The sequence below is a fragment of the Ovis canadensis genome, chromosome 1 (genome assembly GCF_042477335.2).
Source record: "Ovis canadensis isolate MfBH-ARS-UI-01 breed Bighorn chromosome 1, ARS-UI_OviCan_v2, whole genome shotgun sequence".
NCBI classification, from domain to species: domain Eukaryota; kingdom Metazoa; phylum Chordata; class Mammalia; order Artiodactyla; family Bovidae; genus Ovis; species Ovis canadensis.
This window is the reverse complement of record NC_091245.1, coordinates 250,828,046-250,843,448: the sequence shown is the minus strand read 5'-3', so window position 1 is coordinate 250,843,448 and position 15,403 is coordinate 250,828,046. Positions and strand designations below refer to the sequence as shown.

The window sequence follows — 15,403 nt, the reverse complement described above, 5'->3', positions numbered from 1 at the left end:
GGGAGAATCTGGGTGATGCTAAAGGGGACAGTGAAACAATTTGTCCCGGGAGGTGCAGTTCATATGTCAGAGGTCGGGGCAGGAAGGAGCTGAGCACAACCTGGCATCCCAGGAATGGGAAGAGAAAGGCAGGTTATCAGGATTTAGAAGCTAAGGCTCCCTGGATCTTGAGCCTTCAGCTGAGAAAGGCAAAGCAGGAGACTGTGAACATTGTGAGACCATTGAGAAGATAAACTTGGGAGCTGGCAAGAGATAGAATTTGGTGCTGGGAGTGCTGAACTGAGATGGAAAGTTCTGAGCAGAAAGCCAGAGAGTCGGTAGAAATGTGGGTAACATTTCCGTGCTGAGTGTGGATTTGGGAGCCACCAGTACAGGAACGAGAGAAGAGGCCATGTGAGAAACGGCTCCAGAAAGTACGCTCAGAAGGTCAACAGTATATACTTAGGAGCCCATTTTGCTCAAGACCAATTGCTCTAAGGTACGTAGGGGTCACTGTAGTCCTGGAACTGATACCAAAGGCCTCTCTGACAGTAACAGTTGGTCAGATTATCTTGCGCAGAGAAATCAAGTAGTATTCCCCACTAGCTAGAGCCCAACATTTGAGAGAAATGACCCTTCCCCCCCCCCCCCGCCCCCATAAAGTATCAAATCAAGTTCAACTGCAAGCCTCAAGTGTGTCTAACAGAGTTTCAGAAATCAGTCAAGTGCCCAATGGCTTCCCGGTAGCTCAGAGAAGGGGTGGGGATGGAGGCTGCCAGGATGGCGACCTCCGCAGGGCACCTAGAGGCCACCCGGAGGGAGCAGCCTGGAGGTCTAGAGTTGACACACAGGGCCGGATGTGGTTGGGGCCGGAAGGGAACGTGGAGTATGCTGGGGGCGGGGGTGGTGGTGGTGGGGAGGGCAAGGTGGCCAGAATCGTGACAGTTTGGGTCTATGAGGCTGCAGTCAGCCAGTAACGGTGAGTCCCCAAAACGGACGACCAGCTCATCACCGGACCCCGGGTAGCGCCGGGTCAGGCCCACGGCCCACGGGCACCCCACACTAGGGCTCCGGGCCCGGGCCGTGTCTGCACACCCGACCTAGGCGTGCGTCCACTCCTGATCCGGAGTCCGGCGTAGTTAGGCGCGCAGAGGCCCTGCGCTCAGGTGGCCGCGGTGCCGCGCACTCAGCATGCCGTGACCGCGACTTCCGCCCGCCGAGATCTCCGATGGTTGTCCCGTCCCTGGGGCCTGTATTGGCCTCCTCCGGTCAGTGTCCTCTCCACCGCTCCCTTCTAGCGTGCCGGGCCGCACCGCAACGCCGCCTCCGGGGCGGAGCTCGAGGGCGCCCAGCGCGGGGCGGGCCGGGCTCCGAGCGCCGCGAGGTCAGTAGGGGGCGCTGCGAGACGTCGCGCTGCCCGAAGTCGGTGCGCGCCGCCCTCGCCTCCCGCTGCGCCCGGCCGAGCGGGCGGCGAGCGCGGAACCGGGCGCGCTGCGGCGGAGCCGGGCCCGGCCGGGACCATGGGCGGTGAGCGCCGCGCGGGCCGCGGTCGAGGCGGTTGCCTTTGAGGCTGAGCGGAGCCTCCCACTGAGGCTCGAGGTGGGCGGGTGTCCTGGGGTTCGGGCTCGGACACCAAGCGGGTCTTCCGAACGCGCCAAGGCCGGGACGACCGGGCAGTGACTCCGGTGGGAGAGGGGTGCGGGGCAGGGGAGGTCAGGGGCGCGCTTACGAGTACCCGGTCTGAACCCGGCTACTAAGCTCCCTCCTCCATCCCCGCCTCTTCCCCAAACCCCGGCCCCGGACTCGCTCCTTCTCCCTAAGCCGCCCCCTCAGCTCCCGCGCCCGGATCCCAGTCCCCGCCTTCTGATCCGCCGCCCTCTCTCCTAGCCCCAGCGCCCCCTAACCCGGCCTAGGATCCCGCCGCCCTTTTCCCAAGTCCTTGCTCCGCAGCCCCCGGCGGGAGCGTCCCTTAGACCCCGCCGCCTCCCGCTTCTCCACCTCCAGCTCCGCACCTCGTCTGCCTCGGTGCGCGGTCCCGCCCCTCCGGCCCGCGCCTGCCCGGCCCCCGCACTCCTGCTGCCTGATTGCAGCCGGAACTGGAGCTTCCCTGCAAGATCCCCCTTCCCCGGCCGCCGCGAGCCCGCGGGTCGCCAGGTAAGCAGACGGCAGCAAGTTCTCGGCGGCCTTCCTCGGCGGTGGGGCCGGCTACTCCGGCCGCTACCTGCGCGAGGCGCCCCCGGGAGTCCCGGGGCCCCGCGGAGGGGTAGCTCCGCGCGCGGGTGAACGTTCCGGGATGCTCAAATCAGGACTGCGGGGTTTCCACCCCCCGCAGTTGCTCTTGCTCGGGAACTTGTCTAGGTCGCAGCCTTTTAAAGCAGCCGGCTTTGTCATACACGCGAAACTGGATGTGCTTCTAGCTGGCCGCGTTCTTGGCGGCTGCAGCGGTCTTTCGAATCCTACCTGTGGGTGGGTGGTTGAAGGTTTAGCGGTGCAGGAGGCGTTGGAGCCATATTTTACCCAATTCGGCGGGGCGTTTTGGTTGGGGGTGGGGAGGACATCCCTGCCCGGGTGGCTAGTGCCTTCGTGGGAAGACAGGGTGCTTTGTAAGCATTCGAAAAGTAAAATCACGAGAGTTGTGGGATCAGATCGCGTGCGAAAGGGGAAGCGTGGGGTGGGCGACTAAGGGAGCCTCAAGAAGGCTCCACAAGTTGGGGACATTTGTTGCTATTTGCGGAAGGCCCGCGGATGAACCCGAGTGTGGAACACGCAGTGCTCGGCCTCACAAACGTGGGGTGACTGCGGACCCGGTTCGGCAACAATTCCTCCTCGGAGGTGTTGGGTCGCTGTTAGGACATCTCTGGGAAGAGGGTTTAAAAACACAGGTGGTTTGAAAAACCTCGAGTTTCCTGGAGAGAGGTGGAAATGCAGGGTGACAGTCAGAAAACCAGTGCATGAACCCACCCCATCCATTCTCCTGGCTTTCATTAACTTTTGGATTGAATGAATTGCCTACTTTAGAGAGGGCTTCTCTGGTGGCTCGGTGGTAGAGAACCCGCCTGCCAATGCAGGAGACAGGAGTTCAATACCTGTCTGGAGAGGGAAATGGCAACCCACTCCGGTATTCTTGCCTGGGAAATCCCATGGACAGAGGAGCTTGGCGGGCTACAATCCATGGGGTCGCAAAAGAGTAGGACAGGACAAAACAACGACTATGTTTTAGAAAGGATATGTAGGAGGCATGTCTATTTTATAGGTTAGCTCCTGGCCAGCCCCCCATCACTGATACCTGGGAGGCTACTTTTGTGCACCGGGGACTAGGTGGGCCACTGGGCCTTTGCTACTGCTAAGTTGCTTTAGTCGTGTCCGACTCTGTGCGACCCCATAGATGGCAGCCCAACTGGCTTCGTCATCCTTGGGATTCTCCAAGCAAGAACACTGGAGTGGGTTGCCATTTCCTTCTCCAATGCATGAAAGTGAAACGTGAAAGTGAAGTTGCTCAGTCATGTCTGACTCTTAGCAACCCCATGGACTGCAGCCTACCAGGCTCCTCCATGCATGGGATTTTCCAGGCAAGAGTACTGGAGTGGAGTGCCATTGCCTTCGCAGCAGAGCATTTGTAGAACCGAGGTATCTGCAACTCTTTCTTTTCAGTGATTGGTTTGAAGAATATTTAGCTCAGTAGTTTTCACCATTGAATAGTGAATTAGTAAGTAATTGGCCCCCGGTCACACTGGGGCTGGCTCCCTCTGAGTGCCCCCAAATTCCTGTGGGTGTTTCTTCAGCCCTCCCCAGGCTGCTGTGTGTTGAGTTATTGAATATCAGATACCCCACTACCCAGGAAGGTGGAACCATCATTGAGCCCCCAGCGCCCAGGCTTCCACTCTCTAAATGACAGGTACTCAGTGTTTGTTCAGTAAATAAGTGGGTGTCCCTCCTGAGTCCAGGCTATCAGTGTCCATAGCCCATGTTTTTCCATTGTGCTTCACTGTTTCCGAAATGTTATCGTTTATCAAATTTTAAAGAAATATCTGAGTGGAGACATTCATTTCTGTGTGTATTGAGGGCAGAGAGCATAATTTATGGGTCCAACTTTGACAACTGGGTCTCTAACTCAGGGGGGACTCCAAAGTTTCCAGGAAGAAAAGAAGTTGTCTTCACGCCATGATTGGAGTGAGAAGGTGATGGCCGCCGTGGGGAGCTAAGGCTCCCTAGTGAGGGGTGAGTGCTCCACAGCTTGACCTCTAGGGCCTTGAGCTGTGGCCGCAGCCCCGTTCAGGGTCCCTCATCCCTGTGCATAATGAAGGGGAAGCCACTTGTGGGGAGTCCTGCTGACTGCTTCAGATCACACCATCTTCACTCCAGTGGAGGTGAAGGAGAGAGCTTCATCTCCCTGGGGAGAGCTAAGAACACTCCTTCTTACACTTTTCTGACAATCTGATTTGCTGATCTGTTGAGGAGAGAGAGGCTGGTTTGGGGAAGGTGTTTCTGACTGTGGGGGGTGGCTATGACCCACTGGCAGGTGGATCAAAGTCCAGCTCTGCCGCCTTTATCAAAGGCCAGCCCTGGAGAGAATGGCCAGAGGCAGCAGGGGTGGGAGCAGCCTGTGTCCCCTTTTTTCAGGAATCTGGAAAGGATTGGAATTTGGAATGTCATTTGGAAGAGAAAACCTGCACTACTTGTAGGTTCAAAACTGTTGTGGGCTTATCTTCCTCGCCGGGACTGTCTCTGCCTCCAGGTCTGGCTCATACCCAGGATTCCTGCAGCTGTTTTCTAGAAGAGGCTTAATTAATGCCTGAGGTCTGTAAGTGAGAGAGAGAAGGGGAGGGAGGGAGAGAGGAAGAAAGTAAGCTTGCTATCTGGAGGAAGTAGGAAAAGGGATGACAGAATAGCCAAGGTTCTGAAAACTCCCAGGGGTAGACTTCAGCGCTGGAACGAGGTTCTTGGTTGGTGGATAAGGTGTCCGTGGGCCCACATTCTGAGGGAGGAGTTACCATCAGGAGCAAATTCGCTGAGATAGGGAAAATGGCCTTACAGTTACCAGAAATAAGGTGTGCCAGGCCCACTGTTCTGCTTCCTAGGAGGCCATGAAAGCTGGGTGAGAGCTGGACCCAGGGAGGTGGGAGAGCACGGATCCATCTGAAGTTGTGAGTGAGGGGTGTGCCCCTTTGGAAAAGGTAGCTTGAGCGACAGCGACATTGCTCTGGGGTTCAGCCTGGGGGAGCCAGCTCACACCTGGGATGCTGAGGGGCGTGGCCAAAAGAGAGCCGGCTGGGATGGTCTGAACCTGTGCTTGGGGCTTCCCTGGTGGCTCAGCAGTAAAGAATCTGCCTGCAGTGCAGGTGGCGCTGGGGACATGGGTTCGATCCCTGGGTAGGGAAGATCCCCTGGAGGAGGAAATGGCAAGCCTTTCCAGTATTCTAGCTTGAGACTCCCATGGACAGAGGAGCCTTGTGGGCTACAGTCCACAGGGTTTCAAAGAGTCAGACAAGACTGAAGCAATTGAGCACACTCGCATGTACCTGTGCTTAGCAGCTGGAAAAGAGGCAACAGCTGCCTTCTGGTAGGACTGTGGCAGCCTCCCTGGGATTATTCCTGAGCCTCCTGGGCAGCCTCACAAGTGGAATAGGACCTGCCAAAGCCCCTCAACCTGGAGATCCTGCAAGGCTGCCGTCTGAGTGCAAAAGGCAGGAGGGCCAGGGTGGCCTCACTGAGCTGCAGCCTCCAGCATAGTAAGTAGCCTCCATCTCTAGAGCCAGGAGGCTGCTCTGAATCTTCTTGGGCCTTTGTAAGGGAAGCCACTGGCTCTGGGAAAGAAGCAGGGCTATCAGTAATGAAGAGAGGAGCCATCTCAGGAACACAGCGGGTGTTAATGATGAAAGAACTCGGAGGAGCCTTGTGATGTAGTTCTTGCAGCTGGAGGCAGCGTCACCCATGTCCTCTAGGCTGCCTTCTGGCTGCAAGCAGTGCTCCATCAGGAGTATCTAGGGCTCCTCCCTGCACCCCGGTCCCTATTCCCCAACCCCCGCCACCACCTCCCCCAGCCCCATCTTCCTTCGCTACACACATTGATCGAGCCACCTCTGTGCTGGCAGGAGGATGGAGGAGAGCTTGGGCAACTCAAATATCTAGTGGTAGCAACTTAGGAACTTGAAAATTCTGTGTTTGCATAGTCACTCCCCCAACTTATGCATTCATGTTTTTGTATTATGAGGCATCCTTTTGTCATCTGCTTACCACTCTCTCTGCTTCTGTGTATAACCAACTTCCAGAGAGAGCCACAATCAATAGCATAGAAACCATAGCTTGAAAGAACAGATTAAGATGAAAATCATTGCTCCTGGTTCTGATACTTCCTCCCCCTCCTCTCCTTTCCACTCCTGTCTGTGGTTAGCATCATCATTTACACCCAGTTTACAAATAGTTTGAATACTATTTGTCCTACCCCTCAATTACATGGAGACATGTGTCTTTCCAACTGACAGAAACCACAGCTTACTTTCCTAGATCCACCTCATTCTTGGATCCGACACCAAACTCCAGGCCTTCAGAGACAGAGCAGTATCATTTTGAGCTTTTTAATTATAAAGTAAAATGAAGCTCTTGCTTGCTAATTGTGTCAGCTGCTAATATAGAAGAATCTGAAGTTAGAGTAAGATATTTACTGCCTCATTAACTTTTTATGCTTCTAAGATGAAAGATTAAGGTAAAATTATTAAAGATAAAGTAGAAATGTCTGGAAGCTCAGAAGTAATAATGGAAGGACCCAGGCTTACAGAAGTAAATTAAGCTTTAAACATTGTTACTGAAATGTGAAGAGATATAAATAGGACCTTCTGTAGAAGTATACACAACGTAGAATTTAGACAAGTATATATTGATAGGTATAGAAATTTTTATCTGTCCCTTTACTGAAATATATTAATCATTATGATCATATGTTTTGCTTATGTAGTAGCTTACCATTTAAACAGGGAGCTGTGTCCATGATCTTGTTCAATCCTTCTGGCAGGTCTGGGATCTTCTTAGGGATGGGGACATTGGACCACAGGCTGTTTAAAAGGCTTCCCCCCTAGAATTCAGATCTCTTGAGTAGAGAAATACTATGTACCCAGATCTTCCTGCCACAGTGGCTGGATAACTCAATGTGGTTACTTAGTTATGTAAAAATTACAGGTGGTCTCCTGCTTAGCGGTAAAAGTACTACTTTTCTCTACAATGTTCTGTAAGTCAAACAACAACAGTATATGCTCAGCATCATCAGAAACCATCTGGAAGGATTTTTCAGGGCGTGTGGGTGTCAGAGGTTCTCTGATGACTTCCTGATGGTAACATTCCTATGGGTGTGTACTCAGCACAGTGCAGTGGGTCAGAGTGTAGACCCTGAAGCCGGACTGGATCTGTCATTAGGCTTGTACCCTTGGACAAGTTACCCAGCCTCTCTATGCCTCCGTTTTCTCTTTTGTAAAACCAAGGTGATGATAATAATACCCACTTCATGGTATTACTGTGAAGCTGAGATGAGACAGTACATGACAAGGACTTAGAATGCATAGTACATGCTTAAATATTAGCTGTGGTTTCTTTTTGGTCTTTATTTTTTTAACCATTCATTCCTAATGCTCTTGCTGTTTAGTCACTTTAGTCATGTCCGATTCTTTGTGACCCCCATGGACTGTAGCCCACCAGGCTCCTCTGTCCCTGGGATTTCCTAGGCAAGAATATTGGAGTGGGTTGCAAAACATTTTTCATACCAGCCGACTGCACTGAGATGATGGATATAGGATGATAAGATACACATAGCCTCCTGCCCATAGAATGGAGGACATCATACTCAAGTTCACAGTGAAGGACAGGAATAATAGCAGAGGCATTTCCCAGGCACTCACCTGACTCCAGGCCACCTTTTATGGCCTCGAGAGGCCAGAGTATAGCCTGTGAAGGGTTGACCGAGGCAGGAGGGGTGGGGCACAGTGGTATACTTGAGCTGGTATACTCTGGTGACGTGGCCTTGCCCGCTGCTAAACACAGGCACTCATTTCACCCGTCCATGTCTGACACATGCTGGTTGTTCATGTTTTAACTATCACTCTTGGCCTCAGGTTGTTAGCGGGAAGCGTGATAAGAGACTGTGAGCTCAGTGTTTACTCACCTGGTTTGCCAGCATATTCCTGGTCTTGGGTGATGGCACCGGATGCCCTCGCCGCTGTTCTGGGCTGCTGTCCATCACCGTGGAAGCCCGTGATCCCACCAGACCCAGCTCTCCGAGTGACAAATGGCACAGTTGCTCCTGAGAGCAGGTCAGGGACTAGCCTGAGGCAGAAGGCCAGACTACTAGGGAGAAACAAAATTCAACCAAGTAGATGTGAAAATCTAATTGGCTTTACTCAAGAGTCCTGAATGGGCAGCACCCCATCTGGTAAACAGAAGGGCGCTCTGAGGGGCTATGCAAAGAGATGGTTTTTATAAGTAGGGCGAGGGAGTGGCAAGGAGGCTATTAACAAAAGAAAATCCAGGGTTGTTTCAGGCCAAGTTGCGTTCTTCTGGGTAAGGGGCAAGGGTCTATCTTATAGTTTATCTCTGCTTTCTCTGGGTGATAGAGAGGACTCATGTGACAGATCGCCTCATTCGTGCTGGCCAGAAAACTCCAAGCTGGCCCATTAGGATAGCATACCTGGGGGAGGCTGAAATCGCAGTTAGGTCAAATATTAAATCTAGGTTTGGGATCGTGGGCTTTAGCACAAGTGATACCATTTTGGGCCTGTGCTTTTGACATTGTCATGTGTCCTGTGTCTGCCATAGCTGGAACCTTCTGGATGTGAAAGCCTCTGGGAAAGTGTTAACAGGCCTGAGTTTAATACTTGGTCCCGGAAGGGGAGGTGCCTCCTCCTCAGACCTCCCCCTCAGCTGCTCCGTGTGTTCTACAGAGGAACTCCAGTGTGGCAGCCTGCCCTGCTAGTGATGGCCTCCAGCGCTGCGGGGAGGACTAGAGGAGCCTGTGATTGCAGCCTCAGAACCCGAGTGCCTCTCTGCTCTGTGTGATTAGCATACCCTCTGGTCTCCACTGGAGTTCTTTGTACTCATAAGTCGGCAGTCAGACTGGAAAGCGGATAATCAATCCTCTTAATGAGGAACCTGATTATTTTATTCATTTAAAAAAATTTTTTTTTGGTTGTGTTGGGTCTTCATTGCAGCATTGCAGCACTGTTGTTGGGTCTTCATTGCGGTGCGCAGGCTTCTTACTGTAGTGCCTTCACCTGTTGCAAGGCACAGGCTCCAGGCTCATGGGCTTCAGTCACTGCAGCACCCTGGCTCCATAGTTGTGATGCCTGGGCTTAATTGCTCCATGGCCTGTGGGATCTTCTCACACCAGGGATCGAACTCGTGTCCCCTGCACTGGCAGGTGGATTCTTATCCACTGTACCAGCAGGGAAGTCCTAGTTTATTTATTTTTAAACTTCTGGATTCTGAGGTCAATGAGGCTTTGTCTTTTTTTTGTTAAAATACTTTCCCTATACTTGGAAAGTAAAGAAATGGCCAATAATACCATCCACTAAAAAAGAAAAATTATTTGCGTGTAGGCAGCATTGAGTTAAAAGGAGGAGAACCTTTACTTTCCAATTGGTTCCCCAACTGCTCTGACTTCTCTGGTTTTGATTTCCCAGATGGGGTTGATTTTTGTTGCCAATTTGTCTCCACTGCAGTTCTTAATGGTTGAAGGTCATGGCACAGACGTGACCTGGGCTCTGTCTTCAAGGTGAAAAATGACTGTATCTTTGAGAAAGAGAGATTCTAATGTCAGCAGGCAGGAGGGTCTAAGGGTCTAAGGCAGCCTGTCTCATTCTCGGTTCACAGACTTTCCAGCAGGTCTAAGTCAGCGGCGTGTGAGTTTTTATATTCTCCTCTTGAGCATCTTGCTCTAATGACTGCTGATTACCTTGAAACAGCTGCATTAATTGATGGTGTTTAGGGACTCAACACCATTGTAAGTAATTGCAATTGGCTCGGCCCAGCGCAGCACATTCTTGTTGTTTGCTTTTTAGCTTGAGGGGGTGTTTGCTCTGAGTCCAGTGCCAGAAAGGGAGCTGGGAACTCCTTGCCTCCGTGCTCACCCACCACCACTGCTCACAGCCCCCAGATCATCTTGTGCCACCACAGCATCCCTTCCCACTGCATTCTGATTGTCTGCCCGTGGGCCTGTCTCCACAGCTTGACTGGGTGCTTCAGGAGAGCAGGGGCTACACCCAGCTCATCTCTGTATCTTCTTCCCTTAGCTCAAGAACTGGCATGAAATAGGCCTCAATAAAGGTTGGGTGAATAAATGAATGGATGAATGAATGAGTGGTTGTAAAGCAGCCTTGTGTTTGGCTACAGAGTAACCTACCTTCGTGGCTTAAATAAAGAATGGTTTGTTTTTCTTGTGTAACAAGATGTTTGAAGGTAGGGGGTTGCTGGCTTTGGTTTCAACAGCTGATATCTGTCTGAACTGACATACCGTTCTTTTTCCTGGCCTTTTCTGCATGATGGCAGAATGGGTGCTGCAGGAAGGAAATGCCAGCCACCTTGATACCTTTTATCAGACATTTCCCCCACAACATCCAGCAGCCCTCCTCTAACGTATCAGGGCCAAAACTGTGTCACGCGGCCACTCCCAGTTAAAAGGGTCATATGAGTATTTAGTAGGGCGCACTGCTGCTTAGAGGAGCTAGATAGGCTCACCGCTGAAACAAACAAACCAAATGCAGTTGACCCTTCAGCAACAGAGGTTTGGGGCACTGACCTTCCCCCACCCCCAAGTAAAAAATCTGCACGTAACTGTAGTTGGCCCTCCATATCCACAGTTCCACATCTGTGGGTTCAAGCAACCTCAGATTGTGTAGTAGTGTATTTACTATTGAAAAAGATTTGTCTGTAAGTGGAGCCACGTTCAAGGGTCTGCTGTACATTTAATGACTCAAATATAATGGACATTAACTGTTTGCTCACACAGAGGCCAAAATGGCTGTTCCTAATACGGGAGGTAGGAGCTCTTTCCCAAAAGGTGGTTCAGGGATCCAAGCTCCTAAGGCTGTCACGCTTGTTTGCATCAATCAGCGAAAGAGGAAGGAACATGAGAGATGGAGGATGGAAAGATTTTATGGGCCAGACTTGATAGAGAATTGCTGCCACTGACATTGGCCAGGGGTCAGTCACATGACCATACCTCCCATGAGGGAGGCTGGGAAATGTGGTCCAGCTTAGTGCCTAAGAGAAAGAGGAGAAGGATTTTATGGTGAGCTGACAATGCCTGTGACACTTCCTCACCACCACCCCCAAAGTGAAAGTGAAAGTCGCTCAGTCGTGTCCGACTCTTTGTGACCCCGTGGACTGTATATAGTCCATGGAATTCTCCAGGCCAGAATACTGGAGTGGGTAGCCTTTCCCTTCTCCAGCAGATCTTCCTGACCTGGGAATCGAACCGGGGTCTCCTGCATTGCAGGTGGATTCTTTACCAACTGAGCTGCCAGGGAAGCCCACAACCACCCCACCAAATCAGGATTCTGTTAGTAAGGAATAAATGAATATTGAGGGGCAACTGGAGGTGTCTGTCTTGGAAAGAAATACTGTGCTAAGAAAGCTCCAGCCAGAAATGGTCTTTCTTCCCAGATTATCTGCCTTAAATCCCAGCTTCTGTTCCTACCTTTGGGAACTGGGCCAACAGAATAATGGAAGTTCCTCATTATCACTCTTGACTCAGGCCATGTTCTTAACAGCTTTGAGGGAGTAAGTCCTAGCTGGTTCCCTTCAGCAGTGGGAGGTTACTCCAGAAAGAATGGCCTTCAGTTTCCTTGATACCAGAGAAACCTTTAAGAACTTTGAGCCCATGAGAGCTGCTTGTGCCCTTTCAAGTGGCCCCGCTCACCCAGTCTCCCAACGTGTCTCTTTCCCTCCAGCCCCCACCTCCAGAAAGGAGGAGAGGCCATAGCAGAGTGGCCTCTGCTTCCCTTTTGAACCAACTGAAAAGTATTTTCCACCACTTCCTGCAATTTGTTTTTTTTTCTTTCTTTTTTTTTTCCAGTAAACTTGTTGGTGAATGGTTCATTGATCTGCTGGCTTTTGGTGTTGTTCTTATTCAGTCTGTTGTAGGTTTCAGTGCTTCTCCATCCACAGCATCCTTGGTATCTTTCTTCCCTCCCTCCCTTCCTTCTTTCCACAGACACCTGTTGAATACCTGCTGCTTCCTTAGCTTTGCATCTACCCAGCCTTTGGGGAGGTAGGCAAGGAAGCCGACACAAGCCTGTGACATTGAGAAGTGTTGTGGGAGGGCTGAGGTTGCCCAGTATGAGGGGGACCTCACCCAGCCTTGGGGTTAGGGAAGGCTTCCAGGGGAGGTAGGATTGGGGCTGAGATCATGGATGAGTGAAAATTAAACAAGATCAAGAAGGCATCTGGGCCAGGAGAGTGAAATGGCAAATTGGCAGAAGGGGAACTTAGGTTTTGGGGCAGCAGCAAGGAGTCCAGTGTGCTGAAGTTGGGGTGGGGCAGTGTGGTCATTCATTCATTAAACACTGCCGCGCTCCAGGCCCTGGGGTTAGAGCAGCGAACAAGGCAGATGGAGTCTCAGCCCAAGGGGGCTCGAGGTCTGGGCTCTAAGAGGAGGGCGGGCTCGGCTGCTGTCCCAGACTCAACTCTCCAGGGTTTGCTGTTGGAGGCTGAGTAGGGTGTGGGCCCCAGTGCTCCCGCTGTCACCTCTTGTGCTCTGTCCCTCTGTCTCCAGCTCTCGTCTGCTCCTTTGCCTAAATAACCCTAGCATTATTCAGGCTATAAAAATAGAGGCTGGCACCAGAACACCAGCATGTAGTTGGTGAGAAAAGCTGGAAACTGTCATTCTGTATCAAGATATGTGCCAGCTAAGCTTTTGGTGGAGCACATTCTTGGAGCCCCAAAGATAAGGTTCTAAAGTTTGCTTACTTTTTTTTTTTTCTCCTCTGAACTCATACCAAAACTTCTGGCCACTTGGCTCAGGATAAATACGTCCTGGTTGTGCCTGTTCCCCACCCTGTGAGCACACTGAAATGAGCATTTGATGCTGAAACCCATTAAGTGAGGATTGGCCTTGCCCTGGGCTGGCCTGATTGGAGGGGCTGAGTCATCTCCATGGGGCGGTCCATTCAGGGTTCATGTCTAGGTGAGGACCATGGTTAGCGCTACCTGAGAACGGACCAGCTGTCACCAGCCTATAAAGTTTTGTTCATCTCCTCATGGAAATGAGGGCTGAGCTAGGGTTTAGAAGAGCCTTCTCTGTGATGAATGGCCCCAAGGGTAGTTTCTTTCATTCTCCCTTTCCAGCCCTGTTTGTTAAGGTGGAATTGGCATTGCTGGGGGGCAGGGTGCAGAGAGAGGAACGTCCATGCTAGTCTAAGCCCAGAGCTAAATGTAGGGCACTTTGTTTCCAGGTAGAAGGATCTCAATCTGTAGATCAGTCTTGTGGTGTTTCTGGGGTACCTTTTTGGTGCCAAATGCTATAGGGAACATGCATAATGATAAAATGAAGAGAAGGAGCATTATTACAACTTCGGATGTTCTGATTTGTAATAAGAAATGTCTATTTGTTCTTTGTCACTGTTTCTGACACAGAGTTTCTCAAACCCTTGACATTTCCTAGAGGAGACTGGAAAGGTGTCTTTCACTATGTGAATAAGGTGAGTTAGGCCTCCAGGTAACCTAAGGTTGGGGGCTGGTTGCCTGGAGAACCAACCTTGTGATTAGAGGGTTAGAACTTTCAGTAGTACCACCTCTGATTTCTGGGGAAGAGTGTGGGGGATGGAGGTTGACTCAGTTACCATTAGTCAGTCAGTGGTTTAGTCAGTTATGCCTAGGTAATGATGATCTCAGTTTTTCTCTTTCTGAAACTTTTTGAACTTTGTCTTCTTTTTTTCTTTTATTTATTTGGCTACACTGGCATCTTTAGTCTTTGTTGTGGCTTTCAAGATCTTTAGTTATAGCACATGAACTCTTAGTTGTGGCATGTGGAATCTAGTTCTCTGACCAGGGATCGAACCTGGGCCCCCTGCATTTGAAGCATGGTGTCTTAGCCACTGGACCACAAGGGAAGTCGCTTGGTTCTTGTCTTAATTTGAAAAAAAAAAATCAGTAAAGAGATGGAAATAGTAAAGTGGGTAAAGTGTTTCTTAGAAGCAGAGTCATGTGAAAAGGACACACAGGCAGGCTCAGAGGGATAGTTGCACTTTTGACTTAAATTGCTAATATAGGGATATTTTTCCAGGTTTTCTCTGGCCAATCATCTTGCTCATTCTGTATAGCTATGTGACCCAGGACCCTCCCCGACGTGCACATACATCTTTTAACCAAGATGGATTTCAGCATGAGAGTTTCTGGAAGGCTGGCAGGACATATTATTGACTGGTACCCTCTCCCTTCTCTAATGCCCAAGGAACCTTTCTCCGCATGTGTAGTTTGGGAGGTCTCCTTGATCCCAGAAATGAGAAATATGTGGCCTCCATATCTCTTTTACCCAAGCAGGACTCAGCTCCTCTCTGCTCTTTATCTTGAAGTATTTGTCCTCAGGAGACAGAGTCCAGCTGCTCAGCCTGGGACCCAGCTATCTCCTGCCTCAGTGATGCCTCTGTAAAAACCCAAAGCATGCAGTTTGTAGAACTTCCAGGTTGGTGAACACGTGGAGATGTAGGAAGAGCGGTACTCTGGGAGACCGTGAACACTGCGAGACCTTTTCCACATGCCTTGCCACGTGTATCTCTTCCATCTGGCCGTTCCTGAGTCATATCCTTTGTAATACACAGGTAGTCTAGTAAGTAAATTGTTTTCTCTGAATTCTGTGAGCCACTCTGCAAATCAGTTGAACCCAAAGAGAGGGAGCTCATTGGAACTTCAGTCCATAGCCAGTTAGAAGCACAGGTGACAGCCTGGATCTACAGTTGGCATCTGAAGTAGTGAGGGACAGCCTTGTGGGATTAAGCCCTTCACTTTTGAGAGCTGAGGCTGTTTCCAGGTAGGTGGTGTGAGAGTTGAATTTGTCAGTGGAAGAAAGTGCACAACTTAAAAGTTGAGAATTATGTTTTATGTGGTGGACAAAACTGGGGACTTAAGCCAGGGATCCAGCATCTCAGATAGTTGCGAGAGACTGCTCCCAAGAGGTCAGGGAGGGGTCAGGGCATATAGGAGTTTTTGCTACAAAGATCAGGTAGTTGGAACATCAAAAGATCACCGTTAAAGAAAACCAGATATCTTAATTTAAAGAATTTAACCCTCTTCTGGGTATGGGAATCTGTAAAAGCCAGGGCTCATTGAAATCATTCCTTTGATATGCACCTCAGCCAGTATCCTGTGCTTTCTCATCCTGAGTCTCCTCAGGGTGCACCTTGCAGGGTGGGGTGAACACCCAGCTGGTGTCAGACAGAAAATTGCT

General features: G+C 50.8%; 1 protein-coding gene across 5 annotated transcripts in view; it reads left to right on the top strand.

Moving 5' to 3' along the window:
• Positions 1-1,360: 1,360 nt before the first annotated feature.
• The window catches only part of PXYLP1 (2-phosphoxylose phosphatase 1), an 88,480-nt gene continuing 74,437 nt past the window's right edge, over positions 1,361-15,403 (top strand). The window contains exons 1-2 of one of the 5 annotated variants that reach the window (XM_069563740.1): positions 1,367-1,506; positions 1,984-2,133. The gene's annotated coding sequence lies outside the window, so the exon portion shown is untranslated. Of the gene's footprint in view, positions 1,579-1,983; positions 2,134-15,403 lie in introns of all 5 variants that reach the window. The other 4 variants (XM_069563770.1, XM_069563747.1, XM_069563762.1 and 1 more) reach the window with 4 other exon arrangements.